Source organism: Pelodiscus sinensis, chromosome 2 (genome assembly GCF_052426305.1).
Source record: "Pelodiscus sinensis isolate ZL-2025 chromosome 2, ASM5242630v1, whole genome shotgun sequence".
NCBI lineage: Eukaryota > Metazoa > Chordata > Testudines > Trionychidae > Pelodiscus > Pelodiscus sinensis.
In genome coordinates this window covers 203650041-203669476 of record NC_143053.1, presented here as the reverse complement: position 1 = coordinate 203669476, position 19436 = coordinate 203650041, and the positions used below count along the sequence as shown (strand labels likewise).

At 41.5% G+C, this 19436-nt stretch overlaps 1 protein-coding gene across 3 annotated transcripts in view; it reads left to right on the top strand.

The window, feature by feature from the left end:
* ITGB8 (integrin subunit beta 8) overlaps nucleotides 1–19436 on the top strand; it is a 95983-nt gene that overhangs the window by 508 nt on the left and 76039 nt on the right. The gene's annotated exons all lie outside the window — the stretch shown is intronic.

The window sequence follows — 19436 nt, the reverse complement described above, 5'->3', positions numbered from 1 at the left end:
CCTGGGAGAGCAACCCATACAATTAAGGGGGTGAAAGTAATTCACATAATTTCATGGTGTCACACTCTCTTTGCACTAGTTTGTTATTCCAATGTGCTGTTTTTAGGATGGGTAATAGAGATCTTTGCAGTACTAATGGTGGCGCAAAGGTACAGTTTATAGTTGGAATAAAAACATTAAATTCATTAATTGTCTTTAGCTCAGTGTGGGGCAACATCTGATCAAAGTAAAGGTAATTGTCTCCTCCCCTCCTAACCTGCCCATCTTCTAAAAAGAAAAGAAAAGACAATATTAATGTTGAGAGACAAATTGAAAACTTAAATTCCATTACATGTAATATACAGGTGATATTACAAACAAGTGTGAGCCCAAAAGTGCAGGCCATGGGACACTGATATGCATTGACATATCCATTGAGTTCAGTAGGGGTTTGTGCATACTGAAGCCATCCATGCAAATAGTTCTAAATTCATAAAGAAATTTAGTCATGAAATGAATGCCCCCCTTCTCTTTTTAACCTTCTGCACTAGAAACAGGTTTAACTAATTTTAGTAATTTGGTAGACTAAAATGTACTGTTACGTATTGGAATTGTATGCCAAGTTTCAGCTTGGAGTTAATTAAAATGTCCAAATTGTAGCCTTATAAAATAAGATTTATGATGGCAATAGTTCTTATCCTTTATTAATTGTTGCATATGTAACAAGCTAATGTCTAATTCAATAAGATGTACTCAGTACTATTAAATGACATAATATGGAATAACTTCAGTTAATTTTTATGGGGTGGGGTTTTTTGGTTTTGTGGTTGTGTTTTTGGTTTTGGCTTTATTTTTGAATTAACAATGAACCAAACTAAATGTCACTGAGAAAACAGTTTAATATCAAGTTTCTTACGAAGCAATGACATCCTGTATTTGGTATCTTCTATACTAAATGAATGAGCACATTGGCCCTTGTGTTTTGACCTGCGATTGGACTGAGTTCAATATAGGCTGTCTTTGAGGGAGTGGCTAGAGTGACTAAGCCATTTTTGTACTATTGAATACTTCACATCTCTTCCCTCTCATTCTGCTGCAACAGCCCATTCGAGAAACATATAGCAGTACAGAATAATTGGAGCAGTCATGCCTCTTTGCTCCTTCCCTGGTGTGCCCCTGTGCCAGGTGTGATAGAAGATCAAAGTTCTTGCTTCCATCCTCCTATACCCCCTATTCCAATTGAGGTATCCTCCATAAGGAGCCACTTTGGTTTGTGACTTTTGTATGTTTGTGGAGCTGGTGTACGGAAGCAACACCAGAGGCCACAATTCAGATCTGTGTTTTTGCTGATCTGCACCCGTGAAAGAGAAAAATAAACATGTTTGCATGCAGATCCACGACTAATATGTCAACAAGAATGAGTGAAATTCTGTTTTAAATTATGTATTGTTGATACCAATATATTATTTTATTCTATTTAACTGTTACATGTAATTCTACTTAACAGTTGCATTAAAAATAGATTCTATCTTCACTTATACCCATGGAAGTCTGTGACATGGGAAGTTAGTTGCATGTGTGTGTAAATGAAAGTACAATTTGATCTTTCATTTGGATTAAGGTTGGAACACAAAATAAAATCTGAGAAACTACTGTAAAGTTGCACGTCTCACTAAATGACCTCTAAGCACAGATAAAAGATTAGTTTTTCTGCCACTGACAAAGGATCTCTTGTTCAGAAACTTTTACCAAAGGAAATTACAGTTCAGTTAAGCCAAATAAAATAAATACCTGACATGAGAATGAAACTTTCGCAAAATGAAATTTGCCAAGTAGCCATTTACACAGATCCTAATCTTAAATACTAAAAAACAAATACCTCCTAATTTAGTAAACCACTGAATGGAACATAAAGATAAATAGAAGACATTGCTATACTGGGCCATGTTAATCAGCTAGCTCAGGGGTTCCCAACCTGTGGTACGCATACCCCGAGGGGGTACGAGAAACTTGTCAAGAGGGTATGGGGAATATTTGGTAAATAACTAGATTATCCTAACTGAAATATTCCAAAAGTAGTAGTGTTAGTGAAAAAAGTTGTGGATTCTAGAGTATAGAATTTATTTCCTTTCATATTGAATAGAGGGTACGGGAAGGTTTACTAAAAGCCAAGAGAGTATGGGGACCGAAAAAGGCTGGGAACCCCTGAGCTAGCTAGTGCTATTGACTTCTATAGAGGCACAGCATTAATTAACTCATCTTGTTGACAACTATATAGAACAATAATTCTACAGTTTTTGTTAGTTATGTACACATATGAACCTTTTCAAAGAGCTAAATTCTGAGGAATAGTTGCTAAAGATTAATAGGAGACTGTGGATTTAAATCCCAGAGGTGGCTCAAAATAAGCTTTTACATTTGTCGAAGTTCATATACTTTGGAACCTTAGAAATAACAAGATTCTGATCCCTGTGTAAACCTTAAGTAAGCAAGCTTTCCCCTGACCACTTACACAGGCATTGGGTGTTGTGGAATCTTTCTCTCTCATCTGGAGCCAGAATTTTGGAAGACCTATGTTAACAGTTCCACAGCTGCCTCTCCAGAGTTGACAAAACTTTTAATTATTTGAGTTTATATTCTCTTTATTTCAAGTTTTATGTGGAGGAGAAGGGTCTGGTTGGGAGGGATAGGAGAGTGGAAGATCCTGTGGTCATAGCATGGACAGATGTCTATTGGTCTCACCCAATAGAACAATTTCTAACTCCAAATATAATGCTCATGTTTTTTCTCTGCTGCTCCTTTATTATTTTGCCAGTCTTAGCACATCTCATTGTCATGTTTGTTTTACTATCAAGTGTTTCCTACTTCGTTAATGTGTTACTTCTCTATGGTATTGGGGGAAAATATTCAAACCTCCCATGAAGGAAATGTATTTTAAAAGGAGGAGGCTGGGAAATGCCTCTAAGATAAAAATTGAAACAAATAGTGTATTTTGGTAGTGAGTTAAAGCATGTGGGCAGGCCTGCCTGTTGATTTCTTTTGCTTGTTGGCTCATTTCCATTGAGGAGTCAGTGAAAGCTGTATTGTATAGAATACTCAGTATTCAGAAAGCTCTGCTTTTTTCCTGAGTCTTAAATGAAAACAATCCTGCAAGAAGAAAAATTTCTTTTTTAATGTTCCTCAAGCTTGCTTGGGTAATCCTTTTTGGAAGAGACTTCTCCTCCTTAGAGAAGCAAGCCTAAGTGAGAAAAAATTACTCTTAAACATGTAGTTCTTTTTTTTTCTGCTCACCCACTCATTATTTCCTTCTTAATATGCCTGGTAAATATCTTTTACCAAAGACATGAATTGCTGAAACAGTTTGCTTTTCAAGGTACCCACTTCGCCTGGACTACAAATGCATTATCTTCTTGTTCTTATGTTCTTTCTGTTGCTTGTCCATGATGAAGGAAATTAGCCCCTATGAGGAGGACCCAGGTGCAGTGCTCTACACTATAGAAGTCTCATAAATTTGTTCTAGTTTGGGACAGGTTCTGAGCAGTATGTCCATTGAAGGGGGCTCTCTGTACACCTTATGCACCATTGATGAGATTGTCTGCATATAACCAATATGCTGTAGCAGAAAGGAGCAATGAATGGAAGTTAGGGATGTACTGACCAGGAGTCCCCTTACAGGTGTCCAAAGGACAGCAGTTGCTTTTCTGCTCCTTAAGCTTCTTTGGAGTAATTGCTGCAAACATGTTCAATTGCAGTCTCATGGCCTCTATTAGAAATGATAATCATATTCTACCAATCAAAGATCTGAAATGGATGGCTCTTTTCATTCAAATGTAATCCATGTCAAACATCCAATCCAGAGCAACAGTAAAATATTGCTGTTTGCTCTTTATCGTAATGTTTAACAGAGTTAAGAAAATCTGCATCAAATAAACCCTGACCTGGTCAGCCATTTAACAAAGACAACTAACATATGAAATAAGTGAATGTTATAATCTGCTTGTGAATTAACAAAGAGCACGAGTACTTGAAATATTTTACAAACATTCCCTAAAAAGAGAAGATAAGAATGTTAGAAACACCTATCACAAAGACAGCTCCTGAAGATGAAACCATTTCAGTACCAGAAATAAGCACAAGTATAGCAAAACATAAAGCCACCAACAATATAACCTTAACATTAAAAATCAAAATATGAGTAATCCCTTAAAATACTACAATTATCAGGTTTTGATCACTGTTAGGTAGGAAGCTTATGACAGTATAATTAGATTGCATAAGCTGAAAATATTTCTTATTTGATGGCTGCTAGCATTTTTTGAGACTATAGTCATGAGGCCAAATTAATCATTAACATAGTCAATTGTAACTCCATTGTAATGAATGGAAACTTATTTCCGTTCTTGACCGTTAAACTCTCAGTGCAGAAAAATAACTGAGATCACAAACATAGGGATATTATTGCATGATGAAAAGCTGATACATGCTAGCATTATTATTTTATATTAAGATTATATAATTTATATAAATATTGTGACTGCTGTATATCTTATGCTCTGAGTGTAATTTTATGAGTGCACTGGATGTAAAGAACTATAGGTTGAACCACTCTAGTTCAGTACTCCATGGTCCTGCAACATCCATGGTCCAGCATGGTTTTAGTTAGCCAGATGTCCACTTATCATGAGTGTGGCCAAATTTCATACAGTCCCATAAAGTTTGTTTACAGCTACCAGTCCTGGCTTTTAGCGTTCTATGGTGTAGTTTAGCTCTAATTTACCTCTAAATGTCTTTTAATAGCCCAGTAAGCAGTGGAAATATTGGTAATGCTGCTGGACAATATTGACCTCTTGTTGTTTGGCAAATTCTTTGGTTTGGCACTGGTCAGGTCCTGAGGGTGCCAGACAAGAGAGGTTCAACTTATCCAAGCAACATTGAGTGGATCTGGTAACTATGTCACTCAGGAGATAATTCACACTGAACTATATTTCCAAAGTACTTGTGAAAAACCATATAATATCCTTAATAGTGGTATATAAATATGGCTTTTGTTTTTTCAGGGGGAGGAAGGACTGATTTCATTGGAGGGCAAAGTTCCCTCTAATCTTTTCCATACATATATGGATTTCTCCGTTCATGTGCAGAATACATTTGTATGTGCACTGGGAATGTGAATGTGTACACAGCTAACTGATGAGCCTGGGCTCATTGGTTATTCCTCATAGTTACATGCAGAGTGGGGAGAGGAAGTGGGGAGTCAGTATTCAGAAGAAGCTGGCTTAGAAGCTGGCTCTCCGTACGCAGCAGATCTTGGGAAGCCTACTGCTCTCCTCCCTCCCTCCCTCCTCCCCCCGCCATACTGCAGTCTCTGATACAGAGGCAGCAGCATGGGGGTGAGGGGTAGGTGAGCACCAGTTCCTGTAAAGCTGCCTGCTGCCTGCAGGAGGCAGCAGTGTGGAGGGGTAGAGTGCAGGTGGGAGCCAGTGCACATGGGGAGCCAGCTTGTAAGACAACTCCCTGCAAGCACCAGGTCAGGTCGGGGACCCTATGGGTAAATATGTAACCACTAAAAATTTCTGCGGTTACACATTGACAAAAAACTTCACATTTTAACATTTCTAAGGCACCAACCCGTACTGTACAAATGCGTACCACCAGTAGAAACAAAAGCCTAGCTGTGGTCATTTTGCTAATCAGGTGGGTGGTGATGGAGTCTCTCCTAAGTGGGTGAAGAAGTGCCCAGTTCACAGGAAACAAATAGAGAGTTGTATTTTAGTAATTTTTGAATCCACAACCTGAGGTGTTTGGGAGTCTTTCCCTTGGTATATATATGTGTACTATACTGTATTACTCTACTGTTACAGCATTATGTTAAAGCACACTATGGAACCTGTCGTGTGCACCAGCAGGATCTATGGGCATAAATGTATGCATTACAGGTTAGTGTGCTTTAGAAATCATGTCCTCCAAGTAGATAACCTCTTAGATACAATACAGGGAGCTTACATCTCACCTTAATAAACAAAGTGCACTGGAAAGCAGTGAAGGCAGCACAGAGTAACTATTTCTGCTCTTAATTGGATAAATGCCAATTTCAGAGTGGGTTATTTATCTTTTTGTTTATTAAGAGAGTGTTTTATCGTTTTTGGTTAAACCTTAAAATCAGAAGCCCTTTGTATGGAAAATTCCCTAAGCTTATACTGGAGCCTGGTAGTCCAGACGATTTAAAGTAAAGCTGGCTTATCAAACCTAATGCTTTGAAAATAAAATACTAGAGGAGAAAAATGATTTTTAAATGGACTCTTATCAAACTTTTAGCATCTAAGAGTCTGCATTCCAAATTATATCTCTCTCTTCCCAGTCAATTCTAAAGTCAAAACCCTTTTCCGAACTTCTGCTTTTTTCTCTGACCTCATGAAAAGACTCAATGCCTCTTTCCCATCTGCTTAGAATAGAGTAAATTATGATGAACAAAAGAGAATACGCCTCATTATTCTGTTCTAAGCTGCTTGAATGGCATTAATTAAAATCATTCCATTTCTGGCAGTTCAATATTGAACTTGATTGTTAATGTAAACGGACTTAGCTATTTTATGCAGTGTTTTGAAAAGGAAGAACAGCTCTAATGAATTAGTGTACTGTCCATTGTAATGGAACCTTTCGAGAAGAAAAGTAAACTCCTTGCCAGCCATTCAGGATTCCCTCTTGTTCTAATGGCAGAACAAGAATAATGCCTTGAGCAAAATGTTAAGTGTTTCAGGAGGATAGGAATTTACAGCATCAGAAAACTGCCAAGAAAACAACTTCTAGCAGAAATAAGTTCTGTATTTGCCTAAGCTCAAGTATTTGCAATGTTCATAATTGAACATTCTCTTCTTATGTTTCTGCATTTTCCATTGCTTCATTGTTATGAGTCTGAAGTAATTTCTACCTGCTATTACCGGTAATTTGCAACGATAATGACTAACAGTAATTTATAACTATTAAAAGAACTGGAGACTATGCAGTTTCCCCCTTTTTAATTTTCTTTAATTAGCATCTTTTGTAAGGAATATGCCCTGACTGCAGGCAGCAGGGTGTTCTAGGGCAGGTATTCTCAACTTTTCTCTTTCTCAGCCACTCCCCCCTGCTATAAAAACTCCATATCCTAGCTGTCCCACAACTGTTTTTCTGCATATACAGTACGGATGTCAGTGTGTAGTCGACTACATGATTAACCAATAAGCTTGGACTTATCAGTTCATCCTATCAACTACACACACTCTCCCGCCCCTGCTGCCTCTGTATCAAAGGCAGCAAGGAGGGGGAGGTGGGAGCTGATACCCGCAGGGAGAAGGCTTTTAAGAGCTGCCTGCCCTCTCCCCTCCTTGCTGCCTCACACAGAAGCAGCAGTGCGGAGCAGTAGGCAGGAGCCGGCATGCATGGGGAGTTGGCTTTTAAGCTGGCTGTCCACACGTGCCAGATCCATTGAGCCACTTGCCCCCTTGCCTCCCACAGAGGCAGCAGTATGAGTTGGAGGCAGCCGGTGCTTGCAGGGGAGCTGCCTTAAAAGCTGGCTCCCCATGAGCACTGGCTCCTGCAGAGCCACCTGCCCCCCGCCCGCCAGCCACTGTTGCCTCTCATAGAGAGGCAGCAACACGGTGATGTGGCGTTAGGAGGGAACTGGTACATGAGGGGAACTGGCTTTTAAGCACGTTCCCTGCAAGTACTGGCTCCCACCACCTCTTGCCCTCAGGCATGTAAACATGTAACTACTAAAATGTCCAGTGGTTACACATTTACACAACTACCCGGAAGTTAACATCCCTAACATATATATTGGATTAAAAGACAGGGCTGGCATTAGGAGGTAGCAAGAAGGGCAATTGCCGGTGGCCGCACACTACAAGCAGTCCCGCAAAGCTAAGTGGCTTGAGCTTTTTGTCCTGAGCCTCTGAGTGTCTTTAACATCAACAAAGCTCTCTGGTTTATTTTGGCAGACCCCCTGAAACCTGCTCGCAGCCCCCTAGGGAATCTTGGACCCCCAGGTTGAGATGTGCTGTTCAAAGAATAATTTTTTTCAAATTTTCAAACTAGTCTTTGTTCCCCTTGATTTCTTTGGGAGTTAAAATTGCTTATTGCCTCGTAGGATTGGAGTTAAAAATGTAAACTACCGAAATTTTTTGGCATGTTCTTTTTGTACCTTTTGCATCAGTATAGCTGCATGTTATGTTTTAGTATTTATGTCTCAAAGGTGTAGCTGTAATAACAACAAGGAGTCCTGTTGTACCTTAGGCTATGTCTATATTGTAGTCTTCTTGCGGAAAAGCATATGCAAATGAAGCACAGCAGGGAATATTGCTGCGCTTCATTTGCATTAGTAATGAGCAGACGTTTTTGAGCAAGAGGGTTTGCAGAAAAACGAGCCGTGTAGATGGCTCCTTTTTGCACAAAAACCCCCTCTTACACAAGAACCGTTCTTCCTCAAAATATGAGAAAGAACGGCTCTTACTCATGAGGGGTTTTTTGTAGAAAAAGGAGCCGTCTACACTACTAATTTTTGCACAAAAGCCTCATGTGCAAAAATGGCTGCTTATTATCTATGCAAATGAAATATGGCGATATTCCATGCCGCGCTTCATTTGCATATGCTTCTCCACAAGAAGGCTACAGTACAGACGTAGCATTAGAGACTATCATTTATTAGAGCATAAGCTTTCATGGGTAAAACCCACCTCATCAGATGAATTGGAGTGGAGTTTACAGAGGCAGGGGAATATATAAGGACAAGAATAGAAAGAGGGTACTTGTCTAAATCTGTTAATCGAGTCAGGGTGGAAGTGGCTCATTTACAGCAGTTGATGAGGAAATGTGGATATCAAGAGAAGGGAAATGGTCTTTGTAGTGCTTTAACCAGTTAAGATTCTTCTTGAGTCCTAAACTGATAGTATCGAATTCCATAGATATGTTTAATTTTCTGTCCCTAAAGGGGAGGAGGTGTCTCCTTTTAACATTCTCATCCCATCTGAAGGTCCTCCATATTTTTAGCTCAATTGTGAGACTCTCCAATTTTTTTCACCTTTTGTTTTACATTCTGTGCTCAAAACCCTTTGTCATGGCAGCCTTCCTTCCAGCCATTTGACTGATTTCCTTTCAAACCACATACATATGTGGTGCCTTACCACAACATAGTTGTTGCTTATTTGGCTGTGTCTGACAGGCACTCTATGATGCCTGGGGAAATCTCATGTCCTGCAGAATTGCCACCATTGCACCAAACTGAAAGCACGAACCCGCAGAAATAGGGATTTCTTCTTTAAAACGATCACGCTGGAGAAATTCCAACACCTAGCTTCTGACCCAGGTACTGAGCTGGCTGCAACCTCCTGAACTGATAAAGGAAAAAAGTCTCCCAGAAAACACACCTTATCCATGCCTCAAAAGGCTCAGTCACCCAAATGGCTCACGAGTAGAAAACTGGCATTGAGGGCTGAAATGACACTATGTCTGAGTACATATGATGTGCTGGGCATCTCCGGTACTGACCACAATACTAACAAGCATGGTGCACCCAGAACCTATGCCGAGGCCTGAGTATGCCTGCCACACATAACTCAGGAAGCAACCCAGTACCAAGCAATCACAATGCCACCATGTTGGTAGAGAGGACTATCAGCAAGGCACCGCAGCAACCATCCACACTGGATGCTGGCACCATTGTAACATCAGTCGGCACTGTATGCACCATAGCACCAATGCAAACCTTGGCACCAGCAATGACGAGACAGTACCAGCATCGGTACTGGCTACAGTGCAGACAACAATAGCACTATCTTTCCTCGCACTGAGGTACCTGCATCAGAGGGACTTACTTGTCTCCTCTACATTCAATTCTCCTTTTCTTGATACCAATACTTCACCCGGTACAGTGATATTGAAACACTGCACGTTGCCTACATCTAGTGACGATGACAATGTTGGGAGCATAATTTTCTCACCCCAGATGTCACCTGGCACTGAGGTCTCTGTACTATCTGCTCATGCCAATTTGAGACTCCCACCAGGCAGGACTATTTCACCATAGGGACCACATCCATTGCTGCCACCACCCATGTCATATTTGATGCATTGGCAATACTGGAGCCGATGGGCCTACAACCATAGCAAGATGCATACTAAGAAGTGTAACATACAACCTGCTCCCTCCCCATCACCACAGTCTCCATCACCACAACGAATAGAAGAGGGGTTGCAGGAACTACAGTCTCAGCAATCAGGACCAGGTATATCTCCTGATACGAACTCCTCATCGTCCTCCAATGGGGCAGTGATACCACCACCATCAATGGCAGTGGATGATTTTACTACATTTCAAGACCTTTTTAAGAGTGGCAGCCGACCTTAACATTGCCATGGAAGAAGTTACAGAGACTCAACATGAACTCACCAACATCCTCCAAACAGCCCCATCGTAAAAACTTGCTCTACCCATAATTCCAATGATCATGGTCCCTGCAAAGATGGTTTGGCAGACTCTGGCCACCATTCTGCCCATATGTAAATGGGCAGATAGGAAGTATTATGCCCCTCCCAAGGGCTCTGAATTCCTCTTTATCCACCCACCCCTCAACTTCTTGGTGGTGGAAGCAGCCTACCAGAAGAATAAGCAACAGCATCCTCGTTCTACGCCGGCCGATAGAGATAGCAAGAGACTAGACCTATTTGGGAGGAAAGTATATACCTCTTCCACCCTACAATTTAGAGTAGCGGACAATGTGGCATTACTCAGCAAATACGATTTTAATAACTATTCCCAGTTTAACACCTTTATTGACAATATACCAGAGGCAAATAAACAGCAATTTAAGGCAGTGATTGCAAAGGCCACACAATATTTAGAACAGCTCTGCAGGCAGCTCTTGATACTGTGGACATGGCTACAAGATCCACAGCCACTACAGTCGTCATGAGACTAGCCTCATGGTTCAACTTTGTAGCTTTTCCCCACGAGATACAATTAACCACAGAAGACCTTCCATTTGAGGGCGAGAAATTCTTCTCCACCAAGACCGATGAGATCTTTCATTCTATGAAAGACTTCAGAGTCACGCTTCACTCTCTAGAAATACATACATCTGCAATCAGGAGAAGACAGTACAGAAATCAGCCTCACCCCAGACCAAGGCACCCACAATATACTTACCAGCACCAAAGGCAAGACCACAACAACATGGTGGTCACAGTAGACAGCAACATATATACATGCAAATCAACTCTATGAACCAACCCCCCCTCAGCAAAAAAAGCAAATTTAAGGTTCTGGTCAAGGAATTGAAAACACTGTCACCCACTCCAGTGTCATCATCTGGTTATAAACCATTCCATAATCGTCTCCTGCCTTTTTTCACCAAATGGCAGTCTATAACATCTAACAAATGAGCTCTCCAGATGATCTGATCAAGATATGCCATTCCCTTTACCTCTGTCCCTCCTTCCCAATCACACACTCTGTCCCTCTTCAGGGACCACTCTCACAATCTTATGGTGAATCAGGAGGTCTAACACCTTCTTCAGCTAGGCACCCATCCCCCATGAATACAGGGGAAGAAGGTTTTATTCACATTATTTTTTCACACACAAAAAAAGAATTCTAGATCTCAGAACCCTCAACAAATATGTAAAAAGGCAAAGATTCAAGATGGTGACACTAGCCACAATCATCCCTGCATGGAGCAAGGAGATTGGTTTTCATCTCTCAACTTGCAAGACACTTATTTTCATGTAACGATTCATCCCACTCACAGATGTTTTCTTTGCTTGGTCCTAGGTCCTGACCACTTCCAGTATACGGTCCTGCCATTTGGACTCTCTTCAGCACTGTGAGCTTTTTCCAAAATGCTGGCTGTAGTCACTGCTTACCTAAGGAAGCAAGACATTATCATCTTTCCCTACCTGGGCGATTGCTTGATCAGGGCAAAATAAGAAACAGTATCCCATCGCAGTACTTCCGTGGTCATAGCACTCTCTGGGCCTATTAATAAACAAGATGAAATCACTGTTTGTACCATTGCAGTCAATACAGTTTATCGGAATGCAACTAAATGCAAAAACAGCCATAGCCTCCTTACCAACCAGCAGGTTCGAAAGAATCAGAGACATAGTCATCAAGCTACAGGTCATTCCTCGAGTCACAGCCCATGATTGCCTACAACTGTTGGGACACATGGAATCATGGAATCCCAGGCTACATCTACACTGGCACCCTTTTCCGGAAATGCTTAAAACGGAACAGTTTTCCGTTATAAGTATTTCCAGAAAAAGCGCGTCTACATTGGCAGGATGCTTTTCCGGAAAAGCACTTTCGCGATCGGGGCTTTTTTGTGAAAAAGACTACTGTGCTGTCTACACTGGCCCTTTTCCGGAACAGTTTTTCCGGAAAAGGACTTTTGCCCGAACGGGAGCAGCATAGTTTTTCCGGAAAAACACTGACAATTTTACAGTAGATCGTCATTGCTTTTCCGGAAAAGCAAGCGGCCAGTATAGACAGCTGGCAAGTTATTCCGGAAAAGCAGCTGCTTTTCCGGAATAAGTGGCCCAGTGTAGACACAGCCCCATAGTACCAAATGCATGCCTTTTCATGCATTGCCTTCAGGGACAGCTAAGAACAGTATACAAAGCAAATATCCACTCATTGACTAAGACTCTTTCCATCCCCGCAACAGTGAAAGGTGCAATACTATGGTGGATGAAACCCAAAAATCTATGCACAGGGATCCCTTTCCTAACTCCAGAACTCTCTGCTATCGTCACCACAGACGCTTCCCTCATGAGATAGGAAGCACACATGACAAACACAACAACTCAGGGTCTTTGGTCCCCATCAGAGAGGACCCTTCACACAAACATTCTAGAGCTCAGAGCCATCAGACTTGCATGCCACCATTTTCTTCCAGCACTGTCTGGCAGACATGTCAGAGTCTACACTGACAACATCGTAAGCATGTTTTATATAAAAAGACAAGGTGTTGCATGCTCCCATGCTCTCTGTATGCCCATGGCATACTGGTGTCTCAAACATGGAATTACTGTAAGTGCCTGCTACCTTCCCAGTAATTTTAATATCTGTATATTTTACAGTAATATTAGAAAAAAGACATCTTTGAAAATAGATGAGTTCAAACATAAGACAACAACCTGACTTTGCTTCACACAATAATTAGAGGTACCAGAACACACACACCCCAATTGCATGTATCAGCTCACCCAATATTGAGAACATTTGGACTTAATGCAAGCGATCCACTTTGATTTGTAGAGCCAGTGAAGGAGTCAACTCCCATTCTCCTCTCAAACAGTAGTCCTTCACAAATCTTGGTTTCTCCCTTACCAGGCTATGGCAGCCATGGCTCCTGTAATGTTTGGGAAGGAGTAACTCCAATCATCATAGAGAAAAGGATTTTTTCTGTATTCTGTTCTATTTCAGATGTCAACAGATGTCTTGCTTAGACACCCAGTTATTTGGAAACCGACCATATTCCACTAAGTTAGGAAGGGGTATTCTGCATTGTCAATGGCTCCCAAACTACCTTCTAGTATCCTTTTTTCCCCTTTTTATCTGTCTGTCTGTCTTTTTCTCTTTAGCATCTGAGGGTATGTCTACACTATCCCCGCTAGTTCGAACTAGCGGGGTAATGTAGGCATACCGCACTCATTTCACGAGGAGTAACGGTAGTTCGAACTAGGAAGCCTACACGGGGCACCTAGTTCGTGCCCCGTGTAGCCGCGCTGCACGGGGTTCGAACCAGCGGGGTTTTAAAAATGGCGGCTCCCCGCTTATGCAAATGAAGCCCGGGAAATTCAAATCCCGGGCTTCATTTGCAAGTGCGGTATGCCTACATTACCCTCCTAGTTCGAACTAGGAGGGTAGTGTAGACATACCCTGAGTAAGTGAGTTGTAGCTCACGAAAGCTTATGCTCTAATACCCTGAGCATTTGTCTTTAAAGTGCCAGTAGACTCCTTCTTGTTTTTGCTGAAACATTCTAACATGGCTTCATCTCTGAAACATGTCATCATAGTGGATTTAAATCTTTCAAATAAGATTAGATGTCTTTCTTATAGCCATGATTAAGTTCAGAGAAAGTTTCTGGCTTTGATACAGAAGTGACTGGGTGAAATTCTGTAACCTCTGTTATGTTAGCTACATAATCATAAATGACCATTCTGACCTTCAACACCATGTACTAATTTATTAAACAGTTTGAAGGCCAAATAGTTTTGTGCTTATTCAGCTTCCTGGTGCTGTTCACAAGGTAATGTAAACAGGTGCAATGGTAGTTAATGTAACCTTGAATTTTTGTCTGCTTTGAGACAAAGTTATGTTTGTATGTAAATAGATAATGTAGAGTCACAACTGCTGAACACATTCAGCATATGTGTTTAACAGTGCAGAGTTTACTCCATCTCTGGGATTAAATGCTTCTTTAGAATGCACTACGTGAGATTAGTCACAGTGTGTGGAAAAAAGAATATGCTTACCCCGTTCTCTAGATTTTTCCCTATCTTTGTTCCCTTTTGTTGTAGTCATTTCTGCAATAACTGTGATCATTATGATTTGTATGGGTAATTCTTCTTTTATGTATGTGCTACACTTAGTTTTTATTATGCACCTATGCCTTTATGGTTCTCAAGACAAAATTTGGCCCTTCTGGTTTAAAATACCTTTTGGCATACATCAGTTCTAAGCCAGTAGAAACTTGCTCTTAACTTTGGCAAGTCTTGTCTGGATTCTGTTGTTGGTGAAGTGGCAAGAAAATTCTTCTTTTTTCTCAGCCAACTCATAAAAATATTTCTTACTTTTTGGAATCAGTTTTTAAAAAAAACCTGATTTAGTAGAAGCTTTTCACTTTAAGGTTTTATAATACGCTTATAACTAAACAATAAATACTTTGTGAATGAAAGCATGTCCATAAATGTAATTGCTGGAAAAGATCATGTTGAAACAGAAACTTAGAAACTAAATAAATGATCTTACAAAAAGCTATTTTGGGTATCAATAAATCAGTTTCAAGTTTTCCCTCTTCTTCATTCCAAATGAAAAAAAAAAGCAGTCATGTAGTACTTTAAAGACTAACAAGGTAGTTTATTAGGTGATGAGCTTTCGTGGGGCAAACCCACTTCTTCAGATCATATTCTGAAAGCGAATTGGCATGACCATTATATAACAGAGGGATACAATGAAAAAAGTAAAAAAAATACAAACTGACAAATGAGCTACATAGAACAGAAGGTGGGGAGGAGAAGTGACAAGGAAAGAGGAAATTGCTTACTGTAAGAGTCAATTAAGTGACTAATTTGGAGTCACTATGAATATTAAAAGGTGGGGAGGCTGTCTTTGTAATGTGTAAAATAATTGCCATCTTGATTAAGGCCCATTCACAACTTGTCGAATTTTAGCATAAATAAAAGTCCTCTCCCTCTGTATGATTAGGTCCAGTGATGGTGTCTCCAGAGTATATATGTGGACAAAGCTGGCAACGGGGTTTGTTGCAAGGGAAACTTGCAGGGTTAGTTTTAATGTGGTATGCCCTGTCGTTGTTAGTGAGAATCTTCCTGAGGTTAGGTGGTTGTCTATAGGGGTATGTCTACACTACAAAGTTAATTCGAACTAACGAATGTTAATTCGAATTAACTTTGATAGGCGCTACACTAGTGCTCCGCTAGTTCGAACTTAATTCGAACTAGCGGAGCGCTTAGTTCGAACTAGGTAAACCTCATTCCACGAGGACTAAGCCTAGTTCGAACTTACTAGTTCGAATTAAGGGGTGTGTAGCCCCTTAATTCGAACTAGTGGGAGGCTAGCCCTCCCCAGCTTTCCCTGGTGGCCACTCTGGCCAACACCAGGGAAACTCTATTGCCCCCCTCCTGGCCCCGGACCCCTTAAAGGGGCATGGGTTGGCTACGATCCCCGTGCCAGGTGCAAGCCTGCCAGCACCCAGCCAGCAGACCCTGCACCTGGCACGGCATGAGCCAGCCACCCGATGCCTCCCAGCCCTTCCCCTCTTCCCGGGACCAGGCTGGCGGCTCCCAGGAGCTTGCCCAGGACCGCAAGAGGCGGGCACCCGCCTGGTCCAGTGCAGACATCGTGGCCCTCGTCCATGACCTCCGCACTAGGCACAGGAAAGCGGCCGTCTAGGGCAGGAGAGCTGCCAGCCTGGCCACCCAGGAGCAGGTTGGCATGAAAATCAAGGTGGTCCACTGAGACCCCCGACCCTGAGCCCTGAGCTTAGAATGGCCGTACTGGGTCAGACCAAATGTCCATCTAGCCCAGTAGCCTGTCCGCCGACAGCGGCCAACCCTAGGGACCCTAGAGGGGATGGACCAAAGACAGTGACCAAGCCATTTGTCTCGTGTCATCCCTCTCCAGCGTTCCACAAACTTTGGGCAGGGACACCACTCCTACCCCCTGGACCCAACCTCCATGAATTGATCTCACTTCTCTTTAAACTCTGTTCTAGTTCTAGCCTTCACAGCCTCCTGCAGCAAGAAGTTCCACAGGTTGACTATTTGCTTTGTGAAGAAGGACTTTCTGTTGTTAGTTTGAAGCCTGCTACCCATTCCTTTCCTTTGGTGCCCTCTAGTCCTTCTATTATGGGAACTAATGAAGAACTTTTCTGTATGCACCCTCTCCACACCACTAATGCTTTTATAGACCTCTATCATATCCCCCCTCCATCTCCTCTTTTCTAAGCTGAAAAGTCCCAGTCTCTTTAGCCTCTCTTCATATGGGACCTGTTCCAAACCCCTCATCATTGTAGTTGTCCTCCCCTCTCCTCTCCCACCCTCTCTCTTCCCCTCTCCCATCTCCTTTTCCCAGTCTCCCCCAGTTTTGTTCAATAAAGAGAGATTCTATTTTTGAACACAATTGTCCTTTATTTTGTACATCAGGAAGGGGGGCTAGGGAGGGGTAAGTGGAAGGAGGTGAGGGAGGAATGGGGTACGAGCCCCTGATGGGGAGGACTGGGCTGGCTCTGCGGGCTTCTGGGGGTGGAACCTCTCCTCCAGCCCCCCAATTGCACCCTCTCCCCAGATGGCAGCCTGCGGCAAGTGCAGCCGGTCTGATGGCCGAGTGCTGTGATGTGCCCAGTGTGGGTACTCCGGGCAATCCAAGCCAGGACTGCTTTGCAAGTGGGGCACCCCTGAGAACTGTCTGTCCGGGGTGGTGGTCGGGTCCCTTTAAGCACATCCCTCGGCTAGTCTGAGACAGCAGCTCCACGCTCTAAGTCCTCATCTGATGCCCTGCCGGCACAGCTTCCGGCCATCCTTAATCCCGGTTCAGGGTCCACTCTGTGTGGACATGCTAGTTCGAATTAGCAAAACGCTAATTCGAACTAGTTTTTTAGTCTGGATGCGTTAGTTAATTCGAACTAAGCCAATTCGAACTAATTCGAACTAAGTTCGAATTAGCACTGTAGTGTAGACATATGCTAGGAGAGTACAGGTCTGTTATCCAGAGCCTCTCGGACTGTAGCATCATGTTCCAGTATAGGTTGTAGGTTATTGATAATGCTTTGGAGGGGGTCTGAGTTAGAGGCTATAGGTGATGACAAGTGGTGGTGTTCTGTTGTTGATTTTCTTGGGCCTATCTAGAAGTAGCTGGTTTCTGGGTATTCGTCTGCCCTTTTCAATCTGTTTTTTTACTTCTCCCGGTGAGTAATTGAGTTTTATGAATGCTTGGTAGACATCTTGTAAGTTTTTTGTCTCTGTCAGTGGGATTGGAGCGGACCAGAAACTTAAAGACAGAATACCAGATTGATAAAAACCCAAAACAAACCCCATTGCCAGTTTTTTCCACGTATTTACTCTGGAGACACCATCACTGGACCTAACCATGTCAGTTATATGATCAAGGGCTCATATTCCTGTACGTCCAGCAATCTGATAAATGCCATCATGTGCCAGCAATGCCCCTCTGCGATCTATATTGGACAAACTGGACAGTCACTTCACCAAAGAATCAATGCTCACAAAATCAGACATCAGAAATCTCCACACACAAACCTGTCAGCCTGCATTTCAATCAAATTGGCAATTCCCTTAAAGACCTGACAACATGCATTTTACAACAAAGAGACTTTAACACCAGATCACAGAGGGTGAGGTCAGAACCTTTATTTATGCTAAAATTCGACACCTTGCAAATGGGCCTTAATCGAGATGATAATTATATTACACATTACAGAGACAGCCTCCCTACCTTTTGATATTTGTAGTGACTCCAAATTAGCCACTTAATTGACTCTTACAGTAAGCAATTTCCTCCTTCCTTGTCACTTCCCACGCCCCCTCGCCTTTACCTTCTGTTCTATGTAGCTGATTTTTCAGTTTGTATTTTTTTACTCTTTTCATTGTATCCCTCTGTTATATAATGGTCATGCCAATTTGCTTTCAGAATATGATCTGAAGAAGTGGGTCTGCCTCACGAAAGCTAATCACTTAATAAACTATCTTGTTAGTCTTTAAAGTGCTACATGGCTGCTTTTTTTGTTTTACCAATATCAGACTAACATAGCTACCTCTCTGTGACTATTCATTCCAAATGAATTAATCTTTTAAGTCAGTGATTCCAAGACCTTCAATTGCAAGTCATTAATTTCATGACCGCAAAATAGAATTTTTGACACTGAAAAGTTCCCAGTAAAAAGATTTCTCTCTGACAGTTCTCTAGTTCGCATTTGTTAACTGTCTTTATCTGACAATGTCACATGGAAAATCCAAACTAGAGTTTAGAGTCTTCTTTTTCTTGCTGTTTTCACTCCTAGTTATTTCTGCTAAAATAGAATCTAGCTAAATTCATCACCTGCAATAACATTAAAAAAAATCAGGAAGAAGTTTTGTACTTTTTCAGCTTCCTGATGCTGTCCACTCATCCTGTTGATGATTGACATTCATTATCCTTATTGGCAGATGTGAGTTTATATAGATCATGTTACACATGCAGTAACTTTTCATTCTGGGAAATGTTTAAGCAGTATATACAAGAACTCTGTAAATAAATTACCTGTATTATGTATATTGGAATCTATATCTGTAGTGAGCACTCTCTTAATATGGTACAATGACTTCCTTATATTCATTTGCTTCCTGGTTTAACTCCTTTGATTATAGTGATTACAAAGGATTAATTTGGCCCATTTTTGTCTATTTAGTCATACAGGCCAATATATCATATTAAAAACTCTTAAGGTAAATAGTAATAGTAGAATTGATCTTTTACATGTAACTCACAACCTTCTTATTTCTGATTAAGGCTCTTTTCCTCTCCTTGTTCTCCTTGGTCATAGTGCAACCTTCAGTTCTGTGGACCACTTTCTCCTGTTGATTTCTCCTATAAACTTTCTGCTCTTACTTGGGCATTTAATCCGCGAATTGACTGTCAATGAAATTTCCATTCACTAGTTGATTAGTTGATAAGGGGGGGGGA